This window comes from Rattus norvegicus, chromosome 3 (genome assembly GCF_021556685.1).
Source record: "Rattus norvegicus strain SHRSP/BbbUtx chromosome 3, alternate assembly SHRSP_T2T, whole genome shotgun sequence".
NCBI lineage: Eukaryota > Metazoa > Chordata > Mammalia > Rodentia > Muridae > Rattus > Rattus norvegicus.
This window is the reverse complement of record NC_141536.1, coordinates 121,852,363-121,867,781: the sequence shown is the minus strand read 5'-3', so window position 1 is coordinate 121,867,781 and position 15,419 is coordinate 121,852,363. Positions and strand designations below refer to the sequence as shown.

General features: G+C 38.9%; 1 protein-coding gene across 2 annotated transcripts in view; it reads right to left on the bottom strand.

Annotated features, from left to right (window-relative positions):
- The window catches only part of Plcb1 (phospholipase C beta 1), a 712,575-nt gene that overhangs the window by 641,616 nt on the left and 55,540 nt on the right, over positions 1 to 15,419 (bottom strand).

Genomic DNA, 15,419 nt, shown 5'->3' with positions numbered 1-15,419 from the left:
TAAATACCCAGAATTTTCTAAGTGTTCTATTCATTGAATGCCCCTGAGCAAGGTCTTCAGTGTAATTGCAACTGAAAAACAATCATAGAAAGGAGGTAAGTCTATCACCAGACCCAAAGTAGAAGTCTAAATATGCTTTGGCACCTATGTCTAGAACTCCATGTGGTGGCATGAAGTCTGCTAGCATCGGAGGTCAAGAATCAGTGCTTCCACCAAGGGAATTCAATACTTCATCAATGTCAATGCTGATAAAGGAAAGAAAACCCCTTACAGGGTGAACAGGATATTAATAGCTTAATGAAGATTGACCTAGAAAGCAGGTTTATATTTTTATCAAGGATGATGCAGTAGGTAGTGAACTGCTTTGAATGGTGTATTTTAGGGAAACTGCTAACTCGAGAAATTTAGGGATCTGTTCTAATCCTAATTCACTGAAGACTCAGTTTAGATTTCCTCAGGAAACTGGATGAATACAGCTTCCCCTGCAAAACACAAAGCTAAGATTCAGTGGATCTAAGAAATTCCAAGCAATAAGAGACTCTCTTCCTATGTCACTCTATCATTGATGTGATGTGATAGATGGATCCCACAGTTATCAATCTTACCCTTTTATCAATCTTACCCTTTTCTGAAGACATTTAGAGTCACACCTGCTACAGTTTTACTTGAACATGGATCATCCTATAATGATTCTACTTAGAATTATTTTATTTCTATAATAATAAGAAAGTACTACACATTCAGTAAAACAGTGTTTCAGACCTTGCTCCTCCCTGGACCCTCCAATGTGTGATAGTATCTTTCCTGTCTTCCTCAACCCTGGGGAGAGAAGAGACTCCGCACAGCACAGTGTGGTGTGTTGTCAAGTCAAACTGTACCACAGTGTGGCGAGTTTATTTCATGCATTACCAACTTGTGGTGTACTTAGTTTACTAAGGGTTTATCAAAATGTCACCCAATTGCAAGTCAAGGACTGTCCTCACTGTTTGAATGATAAGACATAAGGAGCCTAAAGAGTCAAATTCACAAATTTGTCCAAGTTCACCACTGGCATTGCTCCTTCTGCTTAGATCATGTCCAGCAGAGCTAAGCGCACACCAACCTTTTCCACACAAAGCAGCCAAGTGGAGAGTTTGCGGGACAGAGCTACAGCTTTCCTGTTTAATGGACATGATGGTGCCTCTTTTATTGCTAGCTGTGCTTCATTTCATGGGTGTCAGCCTTATCTTTACAGGGAAACACAGGGTCCCAACATCTTGCTAAGAGCTTTCTCGGGAAGCCAAAGCATTCTAAGCATGAAATGAAGACTGTACAAATCCTCCTTCATGCAAGACCCCATGAGCTCATGCTGATATACTGAGTTTCCCTGCATCACGCATATGTTCTGAAGTTAGATGTGCAGTGAAGAGAAAGCTAATAAGGTTCATTTAGCAAATGTCCCCCTTCCTCATCCATTTTCAAAAAGAAATCTGTCCTTCTAGAGGAACCGTTCTATGAGCTCGAATAGAGGAAGCAGAAGGAAGAAATACTGACCATGGCAGAACACAGCTTCACAGAAACCAAATTACAGAGTGAGCTGTGTACCTCTTTTATCCCACAGGATTTAAAACTAAGATGGGAATCACGACCATCCATAGTAACATTTGTCTAATGGAAAAATGAGATTGGACTTTTTCTGACAGTGAGGACAAGGCTTTGGTTTTCCAATTAGATTATACCCAGAACATTTCCCATAAATTAAATGACTTAAGACTACAGTGGCAGGGCTTGGGCAGACATCAACTTATGACAAAATCATATTGTATCTGGTCACAGTGAAGACCTCTAGGTGAGTCAGGGAAAGGAGGCCTCACTTTTCATTTTGTATATTTTTGAATTGTTTGGTTCTTCCTTGTTCCCAACAGAGATGACAGCATTGAAGTTGAAAATCCTCAAATACATTCATTGAGCAAGTTCCACTTTTGTAATTTAAGAACACAGAGAAAAAAATGTAAGTGTAAGTAGAATAAAGTAACCTTTTAAGACAATATAATATACCACAGTAAATTATCCTAAGATTACACCCTCCTTTGCTGTTCCTTAATTGTACTGTACATGTGCCCATTGTTCACAGACAATAGCTAACTCCTTGGAGAACGAATGCTACATTTGCCAAGAAAAGCTGTTTCCACTTTCACTTCTAAATGAAAAGTCACTTGGGTACTGAACTGAAAAATGTATACTAGCTTTTTCCAAACTGTTGACAAATCCCAAGGTTAAACACATTGGGTAACCTCAATTCTTACATGAAAGGGATGAGAGAGTACCCTTTTGCTTTCCTCAAAGTTTAATCAGAAGAGCAGCCAGAGATTCTGTGGCCCCAGTAGCTGCACCTTACAGCCCAGAGCCTTTCTTTAGCATTATCTCTGGCATGATTAATCATCCTCTCCACAGAAAACTGCCAGCAAAGCATTTCTAGAAACAAAACCCATTAATATCGTCTCGACTGCCCGTTCAAAATCTCCCACTGTGAAGACCCAGACAAAAGCTGAGCAAAACATGAGTATCACTAAACAACAATAGCTTCCATTCTCCACTGCATTGACCTGACTAGCCTAGCAACATTAAGTTCACTAGTAAAATGTATATTCTGTATATAGAGTGTATAATTTTAAAGAGCTGAAACATCTTTATTGAATGACTTTCAATAATCATCATACGGTGAGTGAAAATATTAATTTGGTCTTGACTTAATAATTTGATTCAAAAATTTCTTATTCTCTATCAGGGTGCTCAGATCAAAAAGTACACATAAGCTCATTGGGACTGAAAGCCTATTGTCATAGTGAGGAGCTACCCACATGTCATCTACGATCCAGATGCAAATGATATTGAACAGCTCACATTTTATTAGACTTGTGTTTGTTCAGTGTGATGACGCCTGTTGGACCCTTTAATTAACTTGGGAAAGTACATTACATAAACAAAGAGTTTCCTCTCTAAGGGCAACATCCTAGTGACGGAATGAAGTCATGTATTCTCTGCATTCTTACTATAGAGAAAGATGACTGTCTCCTCCCTTCTTATCAATGCTTGCATCGATTACCCTAAAATCTCTTTATGAGATCCAATTCTAACTTAGTTATAAAGAAAATGAATAAAGAAATACACCGTTAGAAAAATAATAAATCGAATGAAGCATTTTACCTGTTAGCCAAGTACGCTAGGATATGCATAGAGCCCTAGCACTTGGGAGACTGAGACAGGAGGATTGACACTACTAACACATAGCCTGGGCTATGCTACAAGACTCTATTGATGAAAACCGATAAGCAAATACTCTAGTTACATGCTTCCAGCTCCATGCTCCCAAAAGATGCTTCTTTAAGTCTGTATCCTAGTAGTTCTAGAGTAGGGTCTCATGTCTCTGATAAAAAGAGCCAGTGGGAAAAGCAAAACAAAGAAACATCCAATTGCCACTGGTTCAGTCCAAATACTGTTCCTTCTTTGGGACTGACCTCCTCCTGCCGCCATGAAAACACCCCCCTGAGACTATAAGGAGAGGTAAGACTCCATGTCCTGCTTGAAATCATTTTTTAAGTTTAAAAGTTGTAACACAGTTGAAGAACGGTGACAGTCATTGGAGAAAAAAAGGGGGAAGCAGATTTGATATTATATTGAATTAAAATGTTTCACTATGAAATAAAGTATGTTTTTGGACCAAGAGTAAATATGTAATAAAGGGTTGACTCACAGATTCTCTTAGACTTTCTCTGTGGCTTCATAAGGGAAACTGACATTGTACTGCACAAGGGATAAAGCCTGTCTTCTCAGAGATGCTACAGAGAGAGGTAGGCTTGACCGCACCAACCTTTTGAGGTTGAGGAGGACAGACCCGCAACAGAGAACAGCAGCATCTTTCACAAAAGAGATCTGCAACATCGCTCATGACAGAAACTAGACAGACTGCTGCGACATACCCACTGTAATTATTAGTTAATGTAACACCAGTCTTCCATTTATAACCACAGTTTCAATATAATTAACGTTTTCCATGAAAGAATCAATTTTGTGTTTTTGAATCTCTGTGTTTTTGAAGATGTTGCATAAATATCATTATAACAGAAGGGAACTTCAAACCAACTCTAATGAAACAGCTGGCTTCATGTCTGAATATCCCTTCCAGTTCTATGTAAACAAACAGTTACATTTTGCATGTTTATGATCAGAGTGGGTGTGTCCTCTTTTTATTTCCCATAATTTAATACAAAAATATTTACATAGTACTTCACTTTCCAATTTTATTCCTGTGACACTGAAACATTTAATGCTGTTGGGACATCAAGACTTCCTTGCTTCTTTTTTTAAATTAGCTACGTCTAACTGTTTTGATCATAAAACATGGCCATCACTTGTTTTTTAAATGCAACTCTAAAAACTTAGTTTCATTTTCTCCAGAATCATGATGATTTCCCCTTCAGCTTGAGGACTCTTCCTTCCAACATGTTGTGATAAGAATGCTGCCACAGTCCTCTGTTGAGCTGTAGATGTCTCACCCTATAGCTCTGAAGCTAAGAACATTACTGAGGACACCAGGCACTGTGTAGATACCTGACAACTGCAATTTAAGCAGGCTTCGTGGACAAGTGAATTATGAATACCAAAAGAAGACTCCTCACCTAAGAAAATGAAATAAGCAGGAATATGGCACACAGACACATGTCCTAGCTAGGTAAAACAAGACACTCTGGTGTGTAACTCTCATACCCTCTTCTTGGACCAAACTCTCAAACTGTGTTTGCAATGAAGTCTGTTGTAAAATGATTTTAATTTTTTATTAAGTTATTTAACGCTATGTCTAGAAAATACACAGGTACAAGAAAGTTTCCCTCTCTAACAAAAACTGTTAGGAGAGAACACAACCAGGCTCTGTCCTTACCCAGAAGAAATCTTTGACACACAGACTTTAACTTTTCCGTTTTGACCATATGCTGAGAAATGAACAGAACAGAACTGCGAGTGTCAAGGTTATGTGGACCCATCCACCCCTGTCCGATGTAACCCTATAAAATTCTGACCCTTCCCTTGCAGTTTACCCAAGTCCCAGACACCCTGCAAATACATGCCAATGATTTAGAGTGGATATCTATAGGTGTTTTCTTCATAACAACCAAAATACCTAGAAATCTCACTTTAAATCCTTGATAAGACTAAATATCCAGTGAGCCTGTTTATTAAGTATCATAATTAAATTCTAAATACCCATCTGCAGATAAGCTGTATGTTGCACTTGGTTCATAGAAATGGTATGTGTTCTCAATTGTGGTTCCCCTTTTATTTTTTTGAGCTTATTTGTCATCGAGATTTGGTTTCTGAATGTTTGTTTTTAACAATGGACCTCAGAATGACCGTCATGTCCTTTATTACTTAGCATGTGACTTTCTTCTTAGTCTTCCTGATAAGTCAGAAATAAGATCTTGCAGCTTGACAAATTTTCTTTTCTTGGGGCAAAAGTCCTTCATACATTGAATATCAAGACACTTAATTAAGCTTTATATGCATAATAATAAAGTTAGAAGCCAAAAGACCAAGATAAAAAAGAAATCAAAGGCTGAAACACCATATCTTGTTCTGTTTCATCAGGTCTTAAAGCATAAATTACTCGCTAAGAGTTATGCCATATTTCATAACAACATTATTGAACTGGTTATTTTAAACCTGACTTTTGGACTTCATTTTTCCTCGTTATTATTACCCTAAATAGATTTTTAACACAGAGAGTTTAAAGAAGCTGCAGGATAAGTTTAACTCAAAACTTATTTCCAGCATGTCATATATTTTTTTCATAGATGGTAAACAAACTTAGAGTAAAATTAACAAAACTTTAATGTCAGAGAAGTAGGTGCAACCAGTTCTGGCTGGCAATTCTGTGCAAGAGTGGATAATGACAGAAGGAACTGTTATTAAGGGTGTATCATGTACTTCACCGTCGTAGGCGGACTGGCCTCTATGCAGAAACACGAAGACATGGCTATTGAGGAAGCCACTCATTCTCCATAGAAATGACAGAACATTCCCACTGATAGCATGTGTGTGGACATCCGCTCCACTCTCCCCATTTGTGGCTCAGGCAATGAACCATGGCTAATCCCCCAACTCCAACTCCTCTGCTTCTTCTCACTACCCAGCATTTATTCACCTATTTCTCTTCCTCATCAATTTTGAGTTCTCTTCCTCTACGTGTCCTCTCTTCTCTGATCCATTGTATTTAGGCAAGAAGAAAACAAACCTACATCTTGGCTTAACGTTTTCTTCTAACTTGGGTATTTTTGTTGTTGTGTTTTGTTTTTCGTGGTTCTGACAGCATGTGCTTATTTTGCAGTGACTCTGGGGAGAACTCAGTAGGGTTGAGACGTAAGACAGAAAGGAAGGTAGGTAGTGAGGTACACCCAAATGGAACCATAACTGCTCACTATGAGTGCCTGGGGCTGATGGTTCTTGAATTCTGTAAAACTTTGTGCACTCTGACTCTAGGTCATGTCAACTGAAGAATGAGGAAAGTAGGGCAGTCCCCTACTTTAAACAGTCCCCACCATAGCCTCACTGTCTACTCTCCCCTGAGAATGCATACCCCTCAATTTTTAAATAAATACTGCCCAAGCATTCTCCTTATGTGTCATTGATCACACTTAGGCAAGTGGCTGCCCCTTCCCTTAAAGCATCTCTCTTTCCAGATGTGTATCTTCCTCTAGACACATTTATCCTCTTCCTGTCTACCCAACACATTGCCCTAGCCATATCTACAGATGTGCGCCTCTCAAACTGACTGAGCTCCAAACCCATTTCTCCATATAGTTTGGCATCTTCATCTAAATAATTATGTACGTTTTGCAAATATATTATGTTCAAAAGCAAACCCATTACCACTTCCCCCTCCTTACTTCAATAGATTTTGTTTTCAGTGGAAAAAAAATGATAGATCCATCATTGCTCTCCATTCTCCTTGAGAGTTGCTGTCCAGCTGTTTGGCCACATGGGACCATTTCCTCTTCCCTCTTCACAACAGTGACTTGTCACTGTTCCCATACTTTGTCCTGTCTCCTTCCTGTTCCTTTAACTACTACCTTGTTCAATTTCTAAAAGGTACTCTCAACCCTGTAGAGAAGTTAGGTTAATTTATAAAGAAACAAAACCCATGAGGCCTTCTAGACCCTCATTTCTACTTTATAATGAATCCCTGCTCACTTTATATGCTATGTCTACCCTTCCTCAAAGAACAATGGCCTTATTTAAACCAGGTGGTTTTGGTCTTCTCTTCCTAAAATACACCTCCATTTTAAAAAATTGCTTCCCCCCCCCCCGCCCTCGTCTATCTTTCCTTATTTCTCCCACAGCTCTCTGTGATCCCTGAATATATTTCTTATGCTACCAAATGCTTATCATCACACTATCTGATACTATCATAGCAGACAAACCATCTATTTCTCTCCTTCAGGAGTTCTTGGTTCCTGTCTGAGACCCCAGAACACAGATGCATTGCCTAACATACACACAGCTCTCATTCTATGTTATTAAGTTGAATATGAAATGAATTTCTTTTTGTGATCTTGGAATTATCTCAACTAGAAAGTGCCTTAAATTTTCTGCATTTGAAGGTCAACTTGTGTCATAGAATCCAGTGGCAGATATCACTATAGAAGCAGAGCATGTGGTAAAGACAAGCACATATACTGTTCACCGCAACATGTAAAATGGCTGATGTTCTAAACAGTAGGACATTGACATGAACAAAAATAAGAAGACAGGTCAGTAGGTACCAAGAAGAATACCCGTAGCTAACTCTATTGGCTGAACAATAAAATTAATAGTAAGATAAACCCCACTAGAAACATTCATTTTGACATTTGCATTGAACATGGACAGAAATCAAGAAGAACCTACATAGTCTAACACTGGCAAAGACTCTATGATCCCTCACTCATATTGTTGGTAAACTGCTCACATTAAAAGGTGAGCCTTTCTCTTAAGTGTGTATATTATTAATATAAAATTTAGTATTAATTTTATTATACCTTTAATTCAATATTAATATAAATTTTGTTCCAGAAGTGGATGGTTTAAAATTCATCTTTAATTTCCAGCTGACCAACCCTGCCTCAGCATGCTTGGGACTTCCAATTATTAACTACAGTAAGCCCAAGCTCTGGGTTAGACAATATGCTTGAGTTGTGATGCTTTGAAAACTAAGTTTTGTTCTCTATTTATATTTTTGATAGTGGGTTTTATCTGTACTAAAGACAGAGTGGTATTGTTGAATTAGGTGAAGAAAAGTGGGTTTATTTTAATATAGAAAACTTTAGCAAATTTCTTGGGAATCCAGGCTTGTTTCATGAAAAATATAATTGTGACTACAGCTAAAAACAGACCAGATTTATGGGCCAGTCCATGGTCCAGGACCTCAGTCTCCACTCAACAAGACATCAGGTTTGGACAGACAGTCTGCAAAATGAACAGCCAGTGAACACATTTCCAATGTGTCAAGGCCATAAGTGACAAGGGAAGACAGAACTGTCACAGATTTCATGGGATCTAGGAAACGTAACAACCGAATGCAAGGCAGGCTATTGGATTGGATTCTGGACAGAAGATAACTCAGAAGAGAAGATGGTAGCACTCATGTTAGCTGGGTCACTACTTAACTCCTATTACTTGATGTCATATTATAATCATGCAAGATGTTAAGATTGTAGGAGTGAGACGAATACAAGATAGGCACACTATTTTTTACAATTTACACCAATCGTTTCAAAACAAAGAGTTTAGAAAGAAATGTTTGAGAAGTGGCGCTTGTATGCAATGAATGTATAGTCATGAAGAAAAATTAGATCGTCACCTTTTGCTGGAAAATGAAAATAATTAGCAACCATTACACTAGCAAAATAAGTCAGACTTAGGGAAATACTACATGTTTCGTCTTATGCAGACAATAAATTTAAATACATATAGAAAATACTTTTTCCTGATCATTGTTACATGGATATGCAAAATGTGCATATACATGCCAACCATCATCCATCCCTATTAGAATGCATTTGTTTGTGTGTTTGTTTTTGCCACCTTGGTCATGCTGTCATTCAACACCTACTGTGTGACTTATTACCTGTTATTCAGACTGTTAGATTCCCATCTCTCCAATTCTACTCACTGTTTCTCCAAAGCCTCTCCAGAGCTTTCTATTGACTGGGAGAAGAAGGAAACCCTCAAGCCCCAAATGCTGCTGGGCTGCTTTCCTTTCACTCCTGAATCAGTGCTCCTATCTCTTTGTCCAGTGCTCTAAGCTCTGGGTTCACTGCCTTCGCACTATAAGTCTCCTCAAGGGGAGCTCTTCCACATTGCCAAGCTCAAGGGACTCACATGCTTAGGACTCGATGCGCTTCCCATCTGGACTCAAACTGTTTGAAAGCTCAGATCCTACTGACTCCAGGTTCTCTGAACCCACAGCCCAGACAGGGTGCCTTTGAAATACCATCTCTCAGGGCAGCACTTTCTCCTCCACTCCACAGCAGACTCTCCGTGCTTCTCCAGGACTCACGTGTATGCCACACTTACAGAGTTTTATGCCCTTGGTGACCATTCCTATCTCCAGTTGCATGGTTCTAACATAAAGTAGATGCTCAGTGAACAATTACCCAAGAGTGTACGTATAAATGAACAGATGGCTTAAAACATAGGAAATAGAAAAGACATATCAGTCCTATGTCAAATGTGCTAATGTTACTATAGTGTGTGTGTGTGTGTGTGTGTGTGTGTGTGTGTGTGTGAGTGTGTGTTCCAGAAGAAGTCTTTCTCATTCCATTTGTGCTTTTGAAGCAAAAATAGAGTAGGCAGAATGGCTTATAAAAAGAAATCATACCATTATCCTTTATTGCTCTCAGGTCTGAAGATGGGTACACATAAATCAAGGGACCTGGCAGATTCCCTGCCAGGTGAAAACTGCTCTCTTCCTCCTAGAAGGATATCTTCTGCTGCTTCTTGTGTGGCAGAGTGGGCAAGAAGGATGCCATGGATTCTTTTCTAAAGGTGGTGATTTTATCGAGGGGCTAACCAGAACACTCCTTGTCACCTTCCAAAGGCCCCAAGTCCACATGCCATAACAGTGGGGATCAGTTTCAAAGGTTTGGGAGGATACAGCAACACTCAGCAGTGACAGACCTTCTGTCTCAGTAACACAATGACAAATTATTGCTTTATCTATTAAGCCTCTTTTATTTTTTTCTCCTTTAGAATACTTTCTTCTTTATTTTCTGAAAAGGTTTTCTACTAATAGCATCTGGGAAAAGCCCATCTTCATAATGTCGAATAATTATGCAATTTTTGCAGTGGAGTATTATTTCTACTTAAATCAGAGACAAGGTGCTAAATTGGGTAGGCAAATTAGAATTGGTATAAGGGGGCTGAGAGAAGTCATTGCAGGTTGCAAAGAAATTGGATGTTATGAAACATGCCTCAACTTTGTCTCCTTGTTGCTACTGCACTGTTGCTCGCTGAGCAAGCCTAGTCTAGTCAGATGTGGACAGGAAGACAGAATTTGTCATGCTCACAGAAAATGGTAGAATGCCCTTTTGCCTCTCGTACTGAAAGTGCAAACCTTTTTATTACTAAGTCTTTTAGGGGGGAAATTAACATTTGCTTACTGTAGTCTATTATAGCCAAGTTAATAGATTCCTAGCTGAAAATAATTAGCCCTCACCAGCAGGATTGCAGAAGATCTCCTATCAATCTAAAACATAAACTTCATCGAAGTTGTCATCTTCCTTTCCTATACTCACCACACTTACTTTAGCCTAAATTGAAAGTGTGCTAATATTGCTGACAAGTGCCCATTCCAAAATCATTCTAATTCTATGTCTTTGAACTGATGAACATTTATTCCAACACATGAACATGGTTCTATCAAGTGCTAAGGGATTAAACATTTAGCTGTTTGCTTGTAAACATTTACCTGTAAAATAAAAAGGACGTGCTACCCTACTGAGAAGTTTCCAACTTTTACACTTTGAATGCTGCAGTAGACATAGCTCATGATTTCACAGCAATATTTATCACAGGTTCTAACTGCTTCAGCCTAAAGATCTGAAGAGGTAACAGAAAAATATAAGTCCCAGCAAAGTCCTAAAAGGAGAAAAGATCAAAAAGAAGACAAAATTCAAATTTAAGCTCAATACTAGATCAGATCCCACTATCTAATCAATAATATGAATTCTGTCAAAATAAAGAGTGCTACATCAACAATAGAACTGTTTCCCTTTCATGTAAGAGAAAGCGGAAACCAGAAAATGTGGTAGCAACATGGTAACACTAAAATTCAAGTTTCCAACTTTCTGCTCTGAACTCTTAGCCCATTGCTTTCTAATGGTCCAGAGTGTCTGCTGAGGCCCTGGACATCCATATTTGGGAAGAAGAAAGCAAAAAGACTCTCTGATTAATCAAATCTGAGGAAAAAATATCAAGGGATACCAAATGCCACTTATGTGTCATTGATCTAGAAGCTGTACATAGCTGCAAGGGAAGCTAGAAAATACCATTTTTATGTCCAAAGAAAAACATTCCCATTTAAATGAATTAAAAAAAAACAGGGATAATGCATTTGGTGTGGAAAATAGCTCTCCTTGCCATTCCTACAAGAACATAACAGTCTTCTTTTCTACATTTTCCATCAACTAGTACATGAACACACTTTAAAAAGTATAAAGAAGGTTTATTTAGCCAGCGAAGATTTTCACACCCACCCATCTCCATCTGCCAGTTTCCACCCACCACAAAACACTTTTATTCATTTTTTATATCTCCTTCTAGTTTCTTTAAGGCTAAAATGTGCAAAAGAAGATTATTCTTGCCTCTTCCCCGTCCCCCAGGAGCTATTTCCAAATCAGTACATGGAGCCACCGTTCTCCACTGCTACTTCCTTTGAATTGCCTTTTATAGCTGTGTAGTATTCCATGACTGTGGCTACCAGGGCTTAACTAATTCGCTCCCCTGTCAAATATTTTGTTTTGAGTTCCAGTCTTCTGCTTAACCTGAGCGTATGGAGGTAAGTTTACTGTAGGGGTAAACTGTAGAAGCTTCATTTCCAGCACAAAGGGCATATTTATAATTTTGATAGATATCACCAATCTTTCTTCCATGAATGTGATAATGATATAAACTCCCATTAGCAGCACATGAACGTATCTGTTTCCCATGCCCCCCTAAATATAAGGATCAAAATACCAGTTATCTGTATTTGAATGTTGTCTTTGAGTCTCTAATTATATGAAAATATTGTAAGTATTACATAAAAAGGCAGACATCCCGGGCTGGACTTCACCATCAAAAACGTGCAGAGCAAATGTCTTAGTTATGCTGTAGATATACTGAATAGTCAGTGGACAGTATTTTTTTTATTAAGGTCTGCTAGTTCTATGTGGCTGTTAGACCATTTCCTCTAAACAAGCCCCATTTTCATAAGATCTTGGAATAAACTCACGATCTTTGACACATACCTTCACCATCTGTCCCCCATTGTAATGTTGAGCAGTTGCCTTCTGCCCTGAACATATGCCCTTACTCTTAACAGTTTCTCTCAACATCCCCCCGGCCTTTTCTACATGTCCGATTCCTCTGGGTCTTTTCTACCCATCCCCAAGGCACTATCTCTACATGCTGAATCTTACCTGTACCTAACCTGCTGTCGTTCAGGTGGCGTTTGCTCCTCTCCTCATAGCTGACAGAAATGCATTCCTACCTTCACAGGTAGATTGGGAGGGGAGTACAACCAACCTCTGTCTCTGATCTGAGGACACAGCCAATGCTGAGTCCTTCCTTATGGAAGCCTTAGGTCAAATGTTCAGGAGGCATGGCTGACAGAGGGCTCTCTTCCAACACCCCAATCTTGCCAGGCAAGTGTCACTTGTCATGTGCCCTTAATGTTGCTTTCAGTCATTTCAACTCTCCACTTAGCAGTGTACAGTTCCTTGTTTTGGTCTCACAGGTTTTTCTCTTAAGTTTGAAACTACATTAAAATAGAATGTTACCCTCTTATTTAGCTGGAAGCCCTTATGCGCATGCTCTTACCTCATTAACTTGTTTCATCCAAGTTCCTCCAACTATCTCCAGTCACATCTGTCAATTTGCTTTCCTTGCCAGATCACAACTACTATGACCTGGCTTAGTGTGCTAGGCACAGGGCGCTGACAAATAGCATTCTATCCAGCTTCCTCACTGGCCTGCGGCCACTCTCTTAGGAAAGGACATTAAATATTTGAAACCACTGAGTGACCTTCAATGAACTGCACCTGTAAAAAAAAAAGACTAGTGCATTTAGAAAAAGAGAGATTATCTCCAGGTCTTTAGTTACTTATTAAAGGACTCCCAGTGTCACTAAAGAGTTAATGGTCGCCCTTAATAGCCAGCTTTAAGCTGGTAAATAATCTGGGTGCTGTAAATAAAAAGCCATCAGGAAGGACCATTATGCACATACAGATTGTCTTCAGATGCCTCAACCTCTAAACTCAGTAAACAACCGACATGAAGATCCAGGATTCAAAACAGCTGACTGAATCCTCACCTCATTCTGCCATTATAAACACAAAGTGTTTTTCAAGCTCACTAAACACAAAGCATAACTTGTCTTTGATGAGAAGAGGACAGTATTTCAATTCTCAAAACAGGAGCATTGGCACTTGGGAATAGTTAGGATTTTCTCAAGTGTAGAACTGAACAGTTTCATATAATCGAGCAAAAATAACACTAATCTGTGTACTTTTAACAGTGAGTGTAAGAAGAGATATGAAGAAACTACTTATCTGAGAATTTCAGGTGGTTCATGCACTAGCCTGCTTAATGATTAACAAGGCTTCCTGGAAAAGGCATGGGGGTATGCACAACTAATAAAAATGGGGGAAGGGGTCTGCTGCTTCAACAACCTAGGGGAAGGGGGCCACCTGGACTGGATCTGAACAACCCTGATTCTAGACGTTTATACAGAATCTATAGTTCTGTGTTTTTGTGTCTTAATGTGTCAGTCTGTGAGAAAAGGAACGAGCAGAATGCCTGTTCACTACCAATCCAGGATACCCTAGCAACAAGGCAGCTGGTCTCAAGTCACAGCCTTGTGACTTAATAGAACATTAATGAATATTCTGTTAAAGCCACCCTTTCTGCTTTTCTTCTTATACAAATTATTTTCCAAGCAAAGCATCCACAAAGTGTTTGGGTTCCTCCGTGTCTCTGCACGGGACAAATAGCAATGAAGAGGGGAGTTGTCAGCACTCAACTTCTCCCATGCTGAAAGCTCTTAGAAAAATCTTCCTGGAAATAATACAAGACATGGAGGATGGGGAATCAATACATTGTCATAACCCTGCTTCTTAAGAATATGTGGATGATAAATTATGGCAAACTTCACCCATAAGGTCATTGCGTCTCCTATGAGTACATCAGACTGACTGTGCCACAATCTTTGCAGCAACCTAGAAAGGGCTCCATCTCCCTCGTGTAGCATCTCTGCATCCAAAATGTCTGGTTTTTTACATGTACAAATGGAATATTTCCTAATAGAAATATAATAAACATAATACATATTTTAATAAATTATATGAAATTAAATACATATCCACATAAACATGATATTCAACCATACCTTTATAGTAAAATGGTTACTAAAATACTAAACCAGCATGCCCCCTGATTTCAAAGTACTTATTTTCTCCTACAATAAGAGATATAATTTACTCATTCAACAAAAAAAAATAGAAATCTGATGGTTGTTGAATCTTAAACTACTTGGTTTAGTAGTCAACTATGAAACTCTTTTTTATGTTTAGCTCCAAAGTTCCACATTGTGCCATAAGGCATAAGCAAACCACCACCATCCTCAACCTCGCACACCCTAGACAGTAACCATATTTGTTTATTGTTACTTTACTTTAACTCTTCCTCTACCACTATTCATACAATAGGCATTGCTGGAGTCTGAAACTTGACCTGTATATTCAAACTATCGTTCATAGTAGCTATGTGAAAACCAGAGGTGGGAATACTGCCACCACCACACTCATTCTCCACTGGAGATATTGATATTTATTTCAACAGACATGAATGCCAAGGACTAGAGAGAAAAATAAATTGCAAGAACTCTATAAAGTAAATGAAGTCTGGCCAGCCATTACTGTCAACAAAAAAAGAAGTGACTGAAAATGTCTCGTGCCACTATAAAACATGTGATTAAAGAGAAAACTGTGACCCTAATTAGAACTGTCACTGAAGAAATGGAAAAGGGGCAGAATTACAGATATACCCAGAGGATGTGGTAGCTGTCTGTATACCCAAGGGAAAGAGGAGAAAGGGATGGTGGCAACGCCAAAGGGTTGCTATGGGGATGGCAAGGTGACATGAGGAGC